At 46.2% G+C, this 18,322-nt stretch overlaps 1 protein-coding gene across 1 annotated transcript in view; it reads right to left on the reverse strand.

The window, feature by feature from the left end:
- Positions 1-18,322, reverse strand: part of RWDD1 (RWD domain containing 1) — a 148,030-nt gene that overhangs the window by 80,828 nt on the left and 48,880 nt on the right. The gene's annotated exons all lie outside the window — the stretch shown is intronic.

Consider the following 18,322-nt stretch of genomic DNA (forward strand, 5'->3'; position numbering starts at 1 on the left):
CGAATGAACGGGTCAAATCCCTGGACATCAAGACCACGGGCCTTGCTGATGATGTCTCGGACCTGCAGACCGAGGTCCGTAAGTTGCGGACCGAGAGTGATCTCGCCGCCCGCCGGCTGGAGGACTTCGAGAGCCGGGCCAGGCGCAACAACGTGCGCGTTATCGGGGTCCCGGAGTCATCGGACGAGACTTCCGTGGACCTGCTCGTGGAGGACTTGGTGCTCAACCATCTGCAGCCTAAGGGTCTTGGGAAGTTCTTCGCAGTTGAGAGGGCCCATAGAGTGCCGGGTGGGAGGCCCAAGGTGGGAGCCCCACCGAGGCCGATTGTCGCCCGGCTCTTTCATTTTCGAGACCGGGACGCGATCCTGCAGGCCTCGAGGGTAACGGGCCCGGTCCCCTTCCAGAACGCGTCGGTGAATTTCTATCCTGATTTCACCCAGCAGGTGCAGAGGCAGCGGCAGGGCTTCCTGGGGGTGAAGAGGAGGCTTCGGGAGAGGGAACTGAAATACGCCATGCTCTTCCCTGCCAGACTGCGGGTGGTGTATGAAGACCGAACATTCTTCTTTGAGTCGCCTGCCATGGCGGAGGAATGGCTGGACGCTCTGCCTCGACGACGCACGGAGGAGGACACTGCCGTAGACGGGGACTCTGGCTGGGATGAACAAGGTTGATGTCTTCGGAACCGGACTGACTCGGACTGACTTTAGATAATGACTTGCAGTAAATACGGAGGTTGTGTGAGGACGAGGGGAGCTCTTTCCTCCCTTAGGGTACTTTTTGTAGATTTTGGGTTTGGTAGGGAGACAGGCACACTGCAAGTTGGGGGGGCTTTGTAAGCTGCAGCAGGGGTGCAGGGTGGGGGGGGGGGGGTTTCCGGGATTTTGGGTTTGTTGTTGGGGGGTTTGTTTTCGCAAGGCATAGTGATTATTTCCAGGGCTGTTCCATGGTGGCTCTTCGGGGGTGGGGTGGGCCTCTTTACGTTTGGGGATGGGGGGTAGGGGTTTAAGTGTTATAAGCTGGAATGTTAATGGTTTGGGGGATCGCATTAAGCGTGGGATTGTTTTGCAATTCTTGAAACGGTCATTGCCGGATGTCGCCCTGCTGCAGGAGACGCATCTTATAGGTAATACGTGCTATGCTCTGAATAGGAAGGGTTACAAATTCATAGCTCATTCGGGATTCTCCTCTGGGTCCAGGGGTGTGGGCATCCTAGTCAGAGCCTCGCTACCATTTGAGGTGGACTCCACCATTGTTGATGATAGGGGGAGGTTTGTGGCGGTGGCGGGGCGGTGGGAAGGAAGAACTTTGGTTTTAGTTTCGGTTTATGTCCCGCCGGCCCTGCAGGCCTCCACGTTTACAGATCTGGGTAGGGCCTTGCTGGATCTCCCGGGGGGTATGCTTGTGGTGGGAGGTGATTTCAACGCGGTTGGCTCCGGTCTGCTGGATAGATACCCGCCCAGAGACACAGGGGGGGCTCAGAAGTGGCTTCCAGACTTTCTAGACACGCTTGGCCTCATAGACTGTTGGAGGCTCCGGCACCCCACACAGAGCCAATACACTTTCCACTCCGGGGCGCATGGTAGCCTTTCTAGGATTGATTACCTACTCACTGTGGCTGCGCATGCCTCATTGGTGTCTGAGGCCAGGCACATGGCGCGTGGTATATCTGACCATTCGCCAGTGTGGGTCAGGCTGGATCTAGGTCGGGAGGGAGGGGGAAGGGTGGCCCCTATCAACCCTTGGTACTTCCGAGACCCCAAGATGCGCAGCGCGTTGGTAAAGACAGTAGATAATTTTTTCAAGGACAATCAGGGATCCGTGGACTCGGCAGTGTCGCTGTGGGAAGCATTTAAGACCGTGCTGCGGGGGCAAGCCCTCTCCCTTGTAGTGGCTGCCAAGCGGCGGAGAGATGGCGAGGTTTTGCAGGTTGAGGAGATCGCGGCTTTGGAGGGAGCGCTGGAGGAGGTTGTTACAGAGGCCTCACTGCATGAGCTGTGCTTGAAGCAATCCGAGTATAAGGACCTAGTGACTAATGCCACTAAGACCCTCAGTAGGGAACAGCAGGGCCGTCTGTATGATGTTGGTGACAAGGCCGGGAAACTCCTGGCTTGGCTGGATAAAAAAGAACGGGTTAATAGAGTAGTGCCGGAGTTGACGGAAGAGGGGGGAGAGGTGATTGTGGAACCTGAGAGGATTGTACAGTGTTTCTCGGACTATTTCCGAATGGTTTATGCCTCAGTGTCGGACAGGCCGCCCGAGGACTCGCGTGACCTCCTGCGTGATATCGCATTGCCCTGTCTCTCCGATATAGATAGGGACGATCTAGATGCAGACATAACGGTCGACGAGGTGGCGGGGGCTATCCGCGCGTTGAACTCGGGCAAGGCCTCGGGTCCGAAAGGCTTGCCGGTCGACCTGTACAAGCTGTTTCCGGATAGGGTCGCCCCTCACCTGCGCGCCATGTTCGTGGAGGCGCGGGGGAGTGGGGCCCTCCCGTTGGATCAGAGACTGGCGACAATTGTGGTTATACATAAAGAGGGCAAACCCCGAGATAAGTGCGCCTCATATAGGCCTATCTCACTCCTTAACGCAGAGCCGGAAATTCTGGCTAAAATCCTGGCGGCCCGGTTGATTAGGGTACTCGGTGACTTGGTCCACCCGGATCAATCCGGATTCATCCCGCACCGTAACACTGCGTTAAATCTTCGGCGCCTTCATGGTGTAATCGCCAGGGCGGGCACGCTGCGCGAACCAGCTATTGTGGCGTCTCTTGACGCCACGATGGCCTTCGACACGGTGGAATGGGCATATTTGTGGGCCGTGTTGACCAAGTTCGGCTTTGGCCACGGTTTTGTGAGCTGGGTGAGGTTGCTGTATGAGGGACCTCTTGCGAGTGTGGTGGTAAATGGCCGGGCATCGACTCCGTTTCAGCTAGGGAGGGGTACTCGGCAAGGTTGTCCCCTGTCGCCATTGTTGTTCGCCCTCACCCTTGAGCCGCTGGCTGCGTGGATACGCTGGCACCCGGATATACGGGGACTTAGATGGTCGCCTGAACACGAGGACCGTATTTCGCTCTATGCTGAGGACATCCTATTGTATCTTGCCTCACCCAAGAAATCACTCATAGTGGTCTGTGACGTACTCACATCTTTCGGTAGGAACTCGGGTCTCGTTATCAACTGGAGTAAATCGTATTTATATGTTCTTAGTGGCGAGGTCCCACCGATCCCTCGAACGTGTTCGATCCAGGTCGCTCAGCAGGGCTTCGTGTATCTGGGGATCTTTATCTCCATGGACTCTGCGGTGCGATATGAGAGGAACCTGCTCCCCCCCCTAGCGCGCCTGAGGCGGGATGTGGAGGGCTGGCGGAGGCTGCTGCTCTCCCTCGTTGGGCGCGCGGCCCTGTTCAAAATGATGTCTCTTCCCCGGTTCCTCTACGCACTGCAGAACACTTTGGATTGGGTACCGGCCAACTACTTTCGGGAGGTCGAAGGCCTCCAATGAACGTTGCTGTGGGATGGGCGGCCGCGAATAGCTATCGCAAAGTTGACGCTTCCATGGTACGACGGGGGTATTGCGCCTCCAGACATCCGACGGTACTATTGGGCCACCCAGCTGAGTGCGATTAATCATGGGCTTTATGGCCCTGCCCTTAGCCCTGGGTATGCCATGGACAGGTGGTTGCTGCGTGGTGGTAACTATTACAGGGCATTGTACTCGCGGTCCCTGGACTCGTCCCTCACGGGGCCCACTGGAGTGGCGGTGCGTGTGTGGAAGATGGCAACTGACTCGCTGGGCTGGAAGGATAGGCTCACCCTCGCTACCCCGCTGTTTGAATCTGAGAGACTGGGTAGGCTTTAGCACACAAAAGGTTTTGACAAATGGGACTTGATCGGCATCTCCAGGGTCGGAGATGTGCTGATTAAGGGGAGGGTGAAGTCCTTTGAAGAGTTGCAGAAGGAGTATGAGCTGGGGCCATCCGAGTTTTTCCGCTATATTCAGGTGCGTCACGCCCTCCGATCAGTCCTCATAGAGGGTGAGAAGGTGCCTGAGTCCTCTCCTTTGGAGGACCGGGTCCTTGATGGCCATATGCCCGAGAGCACGATCTCGCTCATCTATAAGAAACTGATCAACGTACGGGCGGATATGCTTCTGGGGCTGAGGGACCAGTGGACTAGGGATGGCCTCGAGTTGGATGATGAGGATTGGCAGTCGGCGGTTTCCTCTCCTAAGGAGGTTGCGATCCCGTCGCGTCTGAGGCTGGTGCAGCTTAAAATACTGCATCGAGTGTATGTGACGGGGCCAAGGCTGGTCCACATGGGATTCTCGGAGGACGGCCTATGCAGGAGGGGATGTGGTATGGTGGGTACTTTCCTGCATATCATTTGGGAATGTGGTGTCATTACGGACTTCTGGAGGAGAGTCCATGCAGTGATGGGGGAGGTGACGGGCATTGCTATGCAGCCGGAAGCGCGGTGTTGCGTCTTGAATGTCTGGGGGCCCACTGACCACGATGAGGCACAGACCCAATGGGTGACTCTGGGTAACATGGTCGCTAAGAGAGATATCGTGCGATTGTGGGGCTACGCGGGGCCCCCCACATTGACCGCGTGGAAAGAAAATATGGACTGGAGTATGCTAAGGGAGAAGACGGTATATTGCGCTAGAGGCCGCCCTCGGAAGTGGCACGCCATCTGGGGGCGGTGGAATCAATACAGGGGGGGAATATGTCTTGCCCCTGATTTGGATCCCCCCGAGGAACAGCTTTCCTCCTAACCTTCTTTCCAGCTCAGTATGGTTAATGGACTTCTTTGGCCTCTGCTGTCCCCCTTCTTCCTCTTTTCATAGTACTGTAACTGGTAGATGATTGGGGTCCTGCCTCCCCTGGGGGGCTTTCACCATGGGCATTCAGTGTTCTTGCCTTGCTGGGGGTTGTTGTGTGTTTTGTGTTTATTTAAAAATGGAATCTTTGCACTCCTCCTTCACTGTACAGTGGACACGTTTCTGTTCCTCTTTATCGAAGCTGCCGAACCTCCGGGTTGTCGGCTGAATAGCTGTGTCCAGACTTTTGAAAATAAAGGTTTTTATAAATAAAAAAAAAAAAAAAAAAAATTCAAAGCAAAGCTTCAGCTGAAAATAAGGGGAACGGCAGGCTACAATTTTGTCTAAACAGGTCTAGGCCACAAAGGAGCTTGATGTCATTGGAGTCAGGAAATGGCACCACCAATTGTGAAACTCATGAGGAGATAGCTGTGAGTCTTTGAAAGAAAAAGGAAGTATCTTCTTTGTTTTTTCCATGCATTTATGGTGGAAGAATGAAGAGCTTTTCAGAGAAGCTTCCCTTGTAGACCACTTACTCTTACATTGAAGTATGAGCTCTCTTAACGATGAGCATTTGCCATAAAAGCTTTGATCTCCTGCTCTTTAAGAGCCTTGATGTGCACCTGCACATGCTTGTCATCAACAAGCATAGGTGGCATGAGATTCAAAAACATGGAGGTGCTTTTTACATTTAACAAGTTCAAACCTATGAAACACAGAGATGTTCCACTAAAAGATGAGTAAGTTGGAAGTCGAATTTTCAATTATTTTAAGGAATTAGGTAACAAAAACCATAACTAAAAACAAAGGGTGATCTAGATCTGCATATGATGAGTGCAGAAAAAAAAGAATATATACAGGGTATGGGTGGCACCATTTACGGATGCACAATGTTGTATCTGTAAGAAGCTGTGTGGATCAATATCAGCGCCACTGCTTGGAAAAACATTTTGACCCAGTGTGACATTTCGAAAAGGCATTCACAATTGAGAAAGGCTCATCACTGGTAGTGTCAATACAAAAACAAATTATTGCAAGTTTAGCACATACCAAACGTGGGTCTGAAAAAGTTCTCTGCAGAAATAGAACTATGGTGACAGTTGATCTGATATTTGTATGGAAGCAGCACCCACAAAATGTTTATTTATTGAAGTGTTTGCATGGTTTGTATGGTGTGTGACAACTTGGAAGCAAAGGAGAATGCATGAAAAGCAGCAAGCAAATTATTACAGACAAACACTTTAGAGCTAGGGTAGAAGGTTAGGCTTGTAGGTGATGCTTTGGGAAAAGTATACCACAAGATTGTTGCAGACAGTTTAGTTTGCTGTTGAAGGGATGCCCTGTCTTAAATCCAAAAATTACTTACATTCCTTTGTTAAACTAATTTACCTTTAACTCCTATCCAGCCACCTATTTCCCATTTTTTCAGCACAATGACACAGATTTATTTTCCTTTTCTACTACACTGCGAATGGTGCATCCCTATTAACTGCACCAAGCAACCCTAGGCTTCCTATTCCTTAGTGGAAACACAGATTTTCCTAACACCCGCCTTTTTCCAGTAGTTTCTTTGTTATGATTCTCTTTCCACACAATTCCGTTTTTTACTAGTTTGGTTTATAAATGCTTAACTAAATAAAAATACACAACAATTAATTACATATAATTCCATAGAGTATCGCAAATTACAGAATTCAGGTATATTAAAAGCACATAGTAACACCTAAAATAATATTAGCAAATATCATAAAATGTAGTAGTTCTGAAAACAATAAATAATCTAGTAAAGAAAAAATGCTTGATTTGAATAAAAAAGGAGAGGAAAAAAAGAAGAAAGGACAAGAAAGGGACAAGATATTGCTATTACAACCATTCCACTCCTGACACATGGTCAGATTAATGGAGGTGTAGCATGATGCCAGAGAAGCTTGATGGCAAATCCAACATATTACTTTCCAAGAATAACGCTCACTCGAGACGTGAGATGCGGTGATCTGCACTTGGGTGTTTAGGATTTTGCACAGATTTTTCACGTTGACACTTGCATTTAGATTCAGGACGTCTCTTCTATTATTCAAATACACATCTAATGCATATTATGTAGTCCTTTAATTAACATGTACAATCTTTTACTGAGTTCTCCAGTTAAGAAGGCCCCCACTTGCACTTTACATATGCTTTATTGTGTTTTTCATTTTGGTCTTAACCAGTAATATTGTCAGTTTTGATTTAACATGGTCTTAAATCGAAAATCCAACCCTGTTTTGTGCACCTTCATATTTGACCTTGAAGCCTACTTTAGGAATAGTTCTAATTAGCTTTTTGGCCCTTGGACTGGAGATTTCTGTGGCCTGGGTTCTTATCTTTACATTTAGTTTGCATTTTACATCATGGTCTAATTTAAAACATTTTTAATACACTTTTTGTTTTATTAATGACACGCAGTACAGCAACTGTTGATAAATGACAATCGTAAAGAGACATATTACATATATTTGTCAACCAGGTAATCCATAATGTTGTTGGTATCGCATTTAATATTGTCAGTCATTACAAGGTGGCATCCATCAATTTCACCTGGTCTACTTTGTATTTCAATTTTTTTTCTTACAATATACGGGGAGGAAGTAGCTATGCCTGTCATGATCAAGGCCTTTGTGGCCTAAAAGCATTAGGAGTTGCTAATAAGCCAATTGTGTACTGCAACCGGCCCGTGTGAGCGCTATTCTTGGAACTTAGATTCTGAGTTAATTAAAACTGCGTAAATAATACCAACAAACTCAATCATACCAAGAATAATAAATATGATGTAAATATAAGTAATCACGTAAGATCATATCTCATTAGCATCCTGCAAATCGACTTTTGAATGAGATAAATACGGAGTCATGAGTTTCCATAACATGTCCTTCATAACTACTAGTTTTGTGAGGAGGAATAGCCCTATCTAGCCTAGGGTTTTGGCAAATTAGATTGTACTAAGGATTATCTTAAATTTTAGCTGCGGTCTTCTAATTAGATGTTATCATCTGTAGCGCAATACCAATTAAGAGATCAAAAAATCTACCACTCAACTCATTGCCCTACCCAACATTCCTCACACCTCGCCAAGAATGAACTTATTAAAAGAAACTTTAACTTCCCAAATTTCTGCAATTTTGTTCCATACTTGTAAGTGGAAATATTTAGCAGCTTTGAAACAGTCAAAACACATAAGTATAAACATCACAATTATGTTGAGCACAAGACCAACATTTATCATTCTGCTTTCATTTCATTTTATAAAGATAATTAGGCGTAATAAATAGTCTTGAAATAAATAAACTATTGTTTCAGAAGTATTTGCACAACGGGATGTTGATGGACTTTATATCAAATTTCATTCCATATGAAGAGAGGGAAAAACACAATCCAATTCCTGTTCCCAGAGCAATGCAATTTTGGTTTTAGGTCTATTATGTAATAAATTAATTTAGCAAAAAATAAGAGAGGCTTTAATCTAATCATTAAAGTTATATGGAATATGAGTGTGGGTAAAAGAGTTGGAAGAAGCAAAAAAGGAAGAATTCAAGAGATCTGACAAAAGAGTATTAAAGCAATTAACAAAAATATCATATTTTCATCTAAAGGACTTCGATATGTTAAACATGTTTTGTAATTCCTGAAAGAAAATGAACGAGTCATCAACAAATAATTGATTAACTATTATAATTCCTTTACTGGTCCATTCAAGCCAATGTAATATTTTATTATTTATTCACAGTTTAATATTTTACCAAATAGGGGATATCAAATATTCTTGGCTTACAGGTATCATGTTAAAAATTAACAAATGAACTAATACACAAGACGGTTAGACTAAAGGAGAAGTAAAGCTTCTTGGTCTTAGAGATCTAAAAACATCTTTAAAATAAAAAAGGGCTTAAAAAGAGAAAACTCCAGTATTTGCCAGGTATTTTTTGGAGTGAAGGAGTCTTTGGATAATAAAGGCCATGCTTTACCAGAGTTGTTGGGATGGACAAGTCCTCTGCATGGTAAAAGGCATGTACCCCTGCCCTGAGTGCCCAACTGTACTGTTGTCTGGATCCAGAATGCTGATTTTTTTTGTCATAGGCAAACCCAACATGCGTGTGCGCCATGACATAGGTCTGTCTCACAGATTGCGGTCTTGTTGGACCAGGAGGGGAGGTAGAGGGGGTACCCAAAACGCTACTTTCATACAGCTGGAAGGCTACCGCCTACATCAAGAGTTAAGCAGCACGAGCGTGGTAGTGGCAGCATACCATGCAGTGAACTAGAAGTCAGCAGGCCCTTTTTACACTTCACACTGGATTGAGGCCTACAGGCCCACTCACTCTATTGAAAGTTCCGCTGCTGTGTGCTTAACGCAACCTTGGCCTACATTAGATAGATGTGTAGTCCTGTGCAGGATTGGTGGCGCTGGATGTATGTGTGCCTGGGAAGGGTACCGTACAGGGATAGGGCAGTACTATGAAGTATATATGTGTAGTTAGTGCATGTACTGAGTGTATATATGGCTGCAAGGAATACATTACATGAGCGATGTAGTGCTATGTAGTGCGTGCGCAATGAAAGCATGTGCTGGGTATATGTGTGCTTGTGTGAGTGTGTATGATGGCAGTGTGGGTGTGTGCGCAAATAGCACACCCTGGGACAAAACAGAAAAGCTACAGCACAGACCAGTGCACGCAGGCAGAATGTGTTTGCTGACTGCATGTGTGTCAGTGGTGGCACGCATGGCGGTGACAGCACTGGAGAGTAAGTGTCACTGTGCTGTGAATGCACCCTGCATGCAAGTGTGCCTGTAATGTTACATTACTTGGAGGACCCTGGTGAAGACGTGAGCAGTACAGGAATTCCCCAGACAGATGTGTATTACTGCATTCCAGTGAGCTGGGTGGGACAAAATTGAGAAGAGAGAGAGAAACTCCCCCCTATACACTTCAAAAGTCGCCCTTTCATGTAGTAATAGATAAGAAGAAAAGAGCCTGAACAAATCTCATGAAGGAGATGGAGCAGATAAGGGACACAAAGAGTAGGGCTGGGAGCCCATGATTAACCTTTTGATGCACATATAACTGGGGCTGTCATCCAGGTGTCAACTCTGGTCACTCCCATGAACTGTGCTGTGGACCTATCAACTTAGGAGTCTTTCTTGCTGTGACAGACACATTTTCAAGAGGAAAGAAGAAAAGGAAAAATGCACACTTCAATAAAACCAGAACCCCAACATACAAATTCAAAGACTCAGACCCTAAATCACATCTGGTGTCTGGAAAATGACTATAAAACGGGGAGACCGAGACCCCAAAATCTGTCAGAGGCTGGAAGCGACGCAAAACTTCTGCCTGTGACCAGGACTGTGGCAAAGGCCTGCCAGTCATCCTGCTGGAAGAGGGTACATCACACATGGGAAACCAAGATAACCTTGTCCTGGAGCACCAGTTCTTGCCTGCATGTTAAGACAAGTGTGCGCTATGAGGAAGAGGAGAGCGTTGGAGGGAGTGAGGTCCAGTGGGGAGCCCTACCAAGAGGACTCCCTGAGCGAAGTGTGAGGGAGCAACTGTGCATCGATCAGGTCTATGACTGTCTGTAGAAGTGATCCGGCAACCCTCGTATGCCCAGAGAGGGCACCCATTACCTGAGGCATATCACAAGTAGCGCAGTGGAAGCGTCAGGCCAGCACTGCCTCGTTGCGGTGATTACGTAGGCCAGAAGGGGCCACCGTTGAACTACTTGCTGTTAGAGAGTTGAGACTTGTTACTACCTTAATCGACTACCCAGTATGTCAGGAGGGGCCGCCGCGGTGAGTGTACTGGAGGAGTCTGCACTTCAGCTGGGTGTACAGCAGCAACCCCATGCACCCAAAGGGGCTGCCGGTACCCATATTACTAGAAGTGTGGGTCGTTATCTGGACAAAAGATTGAGGCTGTGATCGGCGAGTCAAGCCCGCACACCACTGCCTGCACCCTATGTCTGAGACATTGCACCCTCACTAGGCTCCAGATGTGAGCCTGATGATTGAATCCTTCCCTGTCACTCCCTCTCCCACCCCTCCCGAGAAGAAGAGTGACTTACCTTGCGTTTTGTGGGAGAGCATCAGCTCAGATCAATGGGACAAGCTGGCAGCACAGCTCGAGGGAGAGAGCCTGTGCCTGCTGGGTGCTGCTGCATGCATCGTAGGCAGTCCAACTTCGCCGAACAGGATCAGGACTTGTGAGAGCCCGTAAAAAGGGCACTCATTGCACTGCTGAGTGCTTCCATCTGAGCAGGTAAGACAAGAATTGGGCCTGCAAGGCCATTCGCTGAGAACAGACCTGCGGCACCATAGACACTTCTGACGAATTCCTAAAGTGTCAAAGGGGAACTCTGGAGTACAGCCTATTAGCGAGCAATCCCTGGATGCGGTCACCAGTGAATGGGGAATAAGCCAGACCACATTATAAAGCAGAGGGATTTGGCGGACAACTACCAGAGCCCCGACCTCAAGACGATTGTGTTAATGCTCATGAGGTATGAGTCGTGTTTGAGATAAAAGTCAGTAATCAGCGTATATATAAATATGTCCCCTCTCCATTGGCAGATTTATATCCTGTGATTTTCTGGGACCATCCTATTTTTTCTAAAAAGGGCTCTAAAGACAAGATAAAAAGTAAGGAGGAAAGGGGACAACCCTGTATCGTTCCTCTATGTAGAGGGAAATATAAAGATTGTCAGTTATTAGCTTAAGTACTTGCAGATGGAGATGAAGATGAATTTAACACTAAATTAAATGTATATTGTTTGACCAAATCCAAACCAGTGTAAAGCTTTAATCATAAAACTCAAATTAACTCTACCAACAGTTTCTTCGGCATCAAGAGTAATATCAACCATTGGATCACACAATTTAGATGTGCCTTGAATTATGTGAAGAAATTAACTTTCATTTCAGCCTAAAGAAAGTTCAGATCTATTAGACTGGACTGTTATATCTGACTTGTTTTACTGTAAAACCAATAAAGAAAGATTTCATAATAAAGTGCTGTTTAACAAAACCGAACTGTTCCATGTCAATTAATTGTACTATGAATTCATTAAATCAAAGAACTATAATGTTAGCAAGTCTTGCAATCTGCATTAAAAAGTTAAAGGGTTTGTAATTTTTACCGGACGTGGGATCTTTATCATTCTTGGGTAAAAAACATAACATGGCAAATAAAAAAAGACCCTCTGGCTTACCTTTAGATAAAATGTGTTAAAAAAGTGAAAAAAAGATTAGGAAAACTGTAACTACAAATCTATGGGAAATTCATTTAGACTTAGAGCTCCTTCTTTTGGGAGCTTAGCAGAAACAGCATGAATGTAATTAATTTCAAGATTACCTTCTAATCTTGATAAATCAATATTCTGATCTGGACGTTTGTGGAGCAAATCAAAAAAGTATCTAAATGGCCTCTGAATGGAGTGTGTTCAGGAGTATATATATCTTCATAACAATCAACAGAACAATCCAACATATTGTTAATTCGGAGGTTAATAACAACACCATCAGTAATATTGATTTTCAGATAATTGGAAAGTATTTCTCCCCCCCCTGCTTTATTCTGCCCCCCATAATATTTTGCGTTACGTAAAGTGACACAAGCTTGATGCACAGATTTTTTTTATTATAATCTATTTTGGTTTTAACAAAAGGTTAGTATTTCTTTCTTTTTAGATGAATAATAAGTGTGTTCTAGGTTTTTAATTTGCCTACGTAGTTCTTTGGCTCTTTATGAGTTTCCTGTTACACAGATGATGCGTAATTAATAATAAATCCTTTAGAGTAGCCTTGAAAGAATCCCAAATTATATGTATAGGAGAGTCTTATGGTATTGATGATAAAAAATAAAAAAAATAAAACAAATCGCTAAGAAACTTCTAAAATGATTGAATGAAGATCTTATCGGGTAACAATGTATTGTTTAAGAGAACCTATTAGATTTTTAAGTTGATGAAATTTATATACAAAATAACAGGAGTGTGATTCGAAATAGGGATAGCTCCAATCTCAGCACGTTATAGATTTAATTTAGATTATGAAGTAAAATACAATCAATTCTGGAGACCGAGTGATACACAGAGGAAAGGAAAGTATATTTTAGAAGATCAGGATTAAAAACCCTAGAGGCATTTGATAATTCTTGCTGAGAAATCATTCTCCTAAACGTTTTCAGCATTTTATTAGGTATGTAATTCAATGACTTTCTAGCTAAATGAGGATCTTCAATCTGGTTACAATGTCCTTCCATAAACATATTCCTAATGCCCATTTTCTGAAAATTTAACTGATATTTAATTTCTTTTGCTTACTGTTAGAAATGTGTTTTCTGGTTCACAGGGGTATACGCCTTGTCCAAGCAGAGACCACCACTCCAGTGAGGTTAAGCTAGATAAACACTAAAAGATTACCTGTGCTCACCCTCTAGTAGCTTGGCACAGGGCAGTCAGGCTTATCCAAAGAGGTAGTGCGTAAAGTATTTGTACAACACACGCGCACACACACAGTAACACAATGAAAACACCTCAAAAACTGTCCACACAGGGTTAGAAAAAGGGAGAATAAAGTTATGAGTAAAATGAGACCAAAACGATAACAATCCAATAAGTAGAACCGGAGTGATTAATATTTCAAAATTAACTCAAATTATAGTGCTTCGAGTAACACAGCGCCAACAGGGGACATCTGGTTGCACTAGACCAGGTCAAATCCAAAGTTCAGTTCTATCGTGATGGTGGGCAGGCCCACTACAGGACTAACAGGTCCTACTGAAAAAGTACCTTGGATGGAGGAAGCATCGTCGTTGATCCAGTCAATGGAGCCGATGCATCAGTACCGATCTGCACAGTAAGTGTATAAAGGAATTCCCAATGCTAGCCTATGAGAGGAATAGGCCTCGCAGAAGTGAAACAATGAATTTGGGTGTTTGTCACTACCAGGTCACGAAAAACTTAACAAGTATATGTTCTACCTTTTACTTACACAGCGTCCTGCCCTATGGGCTGCCTAGGTATTACCTTAGGGGTGACGTGTAATAAAAGGGAAGTTTAAGGTTTGGCAAAGGAGTTTAAATGCCAAGTCGAAGTGGCTGTAAACTGCACAAACACAGGCCCTGCAATGGCAGGCCTGAGACAGGTTTGAAAGGCTACTTGTGTGGGTGGCACAATCAGTGCTGCAGGCCCACTAGTAGCATTTAATTTATAGGTTCTGGTTATATGGTATAATACTTTACAAGGGACTTACAAGTAAATTAAATAGGACAATTGTGTATACACCAATTTTACCATGTTGAAGAGAGAAGCATATGCACGTTAGCACTGGCCAGCAGTGGTAAAGTGTTCAGGACCCTAAGGTGGAAGAACACCCTAAGGCTGGCATGTCTAATATGTGTCCACCCAGCTGAAAGTGGGGTGAGCTACCCCAACTTCTAGGAAGTACTCATTACTGAGGCGGAAAAAACTGGATAGGCCATCAGCACTGACATGGTCTACCCCTGGTCTGTGTTCGGCTCTGAAGTCCTTACCCTAACCACCCCAACAGTTTTGGATTCTCATCCTGCATTTGCAGGAGCCACCTGAAGGGCCGGTGGATAGCCTGAACCAGGAAGTGAGTGCCAAACACGTATGGCCTCAACATCTTCAGGTTCCAGATCACAGCAAAAGCTTCTCTTTCTATAGAACTCCACCTTTGTTCCCTGAGTAGTAACCTCCTGGGGATTAAGGCTACAGGTTGGTCTAGGCCCTCTTTAATATGATGTGACAGTAATGCCCTTATGCCATGTTCTGAGGCATCTGTTTGAACCATAAACTCCTTGGAAAAGCCAGGAGCCTTGAGCACCGGAGCTGTGCACACTGCCTCTTTAAAGGAGTCAGATGCAGTTAGGCATGTCTCTGTCCAAATCCAATTCCTGAGATCCTTATTCAAAGTCAGCTCAGTCAAGGGGGCAACAATGGTGCCATATCCCTTGACAATCCTCCTACAGTACTCAGTTAGGCCCAAGAATGCTCTGATCTCAGTCTGGGTTTTAGGGGGCTCCCAGGCCATGATGGTTTCTATCTTTGTGCGGAGGGGCTGCACCTTACCCCTGCCCAATAGGTGTCCCAAATACACCACAGACCCTTGCCCTATATGGCATTTACTGGCCTTGACAGTAAGGCCTGCCTACTGCAGAACCTTAAGCACTTCCTGGAGGTGAAAAAGGTGGTCCTTCCATCTGCTACAGCAGACAGCTATGTCATCCAGATAGGCAACACTGAAGGCCTTCATATCAGCAAGGACCAGGTTCACCAACCTCTGGAACGTGGAAGAGGCATTCTTGAGTCTAAAGGGCATCCACTAAACTGATAGTGGCTCTATGGAGTGGGGAATGCTGACCTCTCCTTTGTTCCTTCTGTTAGGGAAATCTGAAGGTACCCTGCACAGCAGCAATTGGCTGCCCTTAACCTCACAATAAGCTCATCAGTCTGGGGGATGGGATAAGCATCTGTCTTTTGGACTGAATTTAGCCCTCTATAATCAATACTGAACTCTAGGTCAGGTGTGCACCAGAACCACAGGACTGGATCAGGGGCTACAGGAGGATTCTATCACCTCCATCTCCAGCATTTTGGAAACCTCTTCGTTAATGCTGGCCCTCAATTTGTCAGACAACCTGTAAGACTTATTCTATACAGGAACGTTGTTTCCTGTGTCCACATCATGGGTACATATGTGGGTAATCCCAGGAGTGAAAAAAACAGAGAGGAGTACAGACCCAACACTTGGTGGCAGTCCCTCTGCTGTTTATGAGTCAGACTGGGGGAAAGGATTACTCCCTCTACCGACACATCCATCTCCTTGGAACCTAAGATCACAGAGCGGTTCAATCTCCTCTTCTTCATCAGTCACCAACAACAGAGTTAGCTCAGACCTCTCAAAGTGAGGTTGAGGCGACTGACATGGAGCACCCGTTGAGGGTGCCGGGGGATCTTAGAGTCCATCAGATAGGTGGCTTCGCCCTTGCTCTCAATCACCTCTTAGGGCCAAGTCCAATGGTCCTGGAGGGCCCTGGGTTTCACAGGTTCCATAAACTAAACTTTCTGCTAAGGTTTCAATTTGACAGTGGTAGATTTTGGTCATACCACTCTTTCATTTCAGCCTGACTGGCTTGTAGTAAGTTGAAGCTTGCTTCCACAACTTAGCCATTTGGCTCCTGAAGGCTAGCATGTAGCTCACTACATCTTGTGGATATTTCCTGGGAGCTTGCTCCCATCCTTCCTCGACCAAACTCAGAGGTCCTCTGACTGGCAATCCATACAGAAGCTCAAAGGGACTGAAGCCCACTTCCTTCTGACACACCACTCTGTATGCCAACACAAGACATGGCAGGAGGGTATTCCACCTCTTCATCAAGGCCTCGGGTAGGCCTCTGCTCATGCCCTTCAGGGTCTTGTTGAATCGCTCAACAAGCCCATTTGTTTGTGGACGGTAAGGGTTGGAGAACTAATAGGTTTCTCCATATTCCTTCCACAATGACTACATATAAGCAGACATTTGATTGGTGCCCCTGTCAGACACCAATTTTTCTTGGGGAAACCCACTCGGGTAAACATACCCATCACGGCCTTTGCCAATGGAGGTGCAGTTATGATCTTCAGATGGATTGCCTCTGGGTATCTAGTGGCATTATCCATCAAAACAAGGATAAACCTGTTGCCTGAAGCAGACTGTGGATCCACAGGCCCAACCATATCAATGCCCACACTCTCAAAGGGTGTGCCAACAGGCAGGGGCCTCTGCTCTGACTTGGTCCTAGGACAATAAAGGTGGGGGACAAGCCTTGCAAAGGTCTTGTCTTGGCCCAGGTAATCTGCCAGGGTCATTGTGTGAGCCTGCTCCAGTAGGAAGATCTGGTAGCATTGGGGGACCACCCAGGTCCTTCCAGTCCCATGCACAGAAGCATTAGGCTCACTGTAAAGGAGGTTGCCCTCCCAGAAAATGGGATGACTCACAGAGGCATCACCTGCTGCCTGGGCTTCAGCCTGTTTGCTCAAGCATTCAAAGGTTGGGCACCACTCCTGTGCCCTACAGAACTCCTTTGTGGGCCCTCCTTCCACATGCTATCCAGCAAGCTCTGGCAGGTCAACAAAGGGAGCAATGCCCTCCCCAGTGGACTCTGGGGCGGTCACCACAAGTGCCCCAAATACCTCACTGGTAGCACATTCAGAGGCTGGTTCCCCACACCATCTGCCATTCCTCTTCTTAGTAGCTGGCTAGGCCATTATTCCAAGCGCCAGTCCTTTTTGACTCCCTTCCATGGCACTTTTTTGGGAGCCCCCCCAAGATACCTTCTTGGGCACACTGGTGCTGACCAGATGTCCGGCTCCTGAGCAAGCTTCCTAGGCTCAGAAAGCTTACTATCTACCATGTGTTGGTACAGCTCTATAGAACAAAGATCAAGCATGTGCTCCATCAAAATCAAGTTGTACATCCCTGAATAATCATCTACGATACTGTCACTCAGCCCTTCAGTGCCTTGCTAGCATAGTCTAAGCAGTCCACCCAGCTCTGTGATGCAATATTGTGACTGGCCCAGAACGTACGTCTGTATTTCTCAGTTGTCAGTCCAAACATGTTTACTAGTACAGTCTTCATAGAAGTGTAGCATTTCTGGTCTCATCTCTAGTGTCAGAAGTGTTACCCTAACCATTGAAGCCATGTATCTCCATAAACTACCACCCCAGGAGTCCTCTAAGACCTTGTGCGCTCTTATAGCCACTTCAAAGGCTGCAATCCATGCGTCTATGTCATTCCCCACCACATAACTGGGCACCAAATCCTTGTGTATCCGTACTCTTACTTCTGTAGTTGACACCACAGGTATGCTGCCACCATTACTGCTGTTACACCCCACTTGTAGGGCTCTAATGTTAAGCTCCTTGAGGTGGAGCTCATGGGTTAGTTTCTTCTCCTTCATGGCCGGCCTCCTCTCTTCGTGAGCCTGCTCCAATTTAGCAAGCTCCAATTTGAGCTTCCTTTCCTACCTCCTGTCTGCCAGCTCCTCTGGTGACAGGTTCGGGGGGGAGACACTGCTTCCTGGTTTGGTAATCACCATGGCTACCAGCACATTGTTGGCTCCCTCCACAGGCAGTCCCAAATCCACATTGGAATCCAGAATCGGGTCTTTCTCCTCCTCAGGCATTTCCTGCTCCTCCTCCCCTGTATTGTCAGCCCCTTGCTACCTGGGTCTCCACCCAAGATCTCAAAGACATCTGTTGCTCCACCTTGCTGGCGAAACCCCTAGAAGACACTTAAATCTTTACAGAAATACTTCAGCTTGGGCACAGAGTACGACTATAACCTAGCCAGCTCAAAATCAATTACTGCAGGTACTGCTTATCCAGAGTGAGACATAGTTTTAGCAGAAAAATTTAAGAGCTAATTAGGGAGAAGTGAAAAAAGGCTCGAATTGGTCTTAGT

This window comes from Triturus cristatus, chromosome 6 (assembly GCF_964204655.1).
Source record: "Triturus cristatus chromosome 6, aTriCri1.1, whole genome shotgun sequence".
Taxonomy (NCBI): Eukaryota; Metazoa; Chordata; class Amphibia; order Caudata; family Salamandridae; genus Triturus; species Triturus cristatus.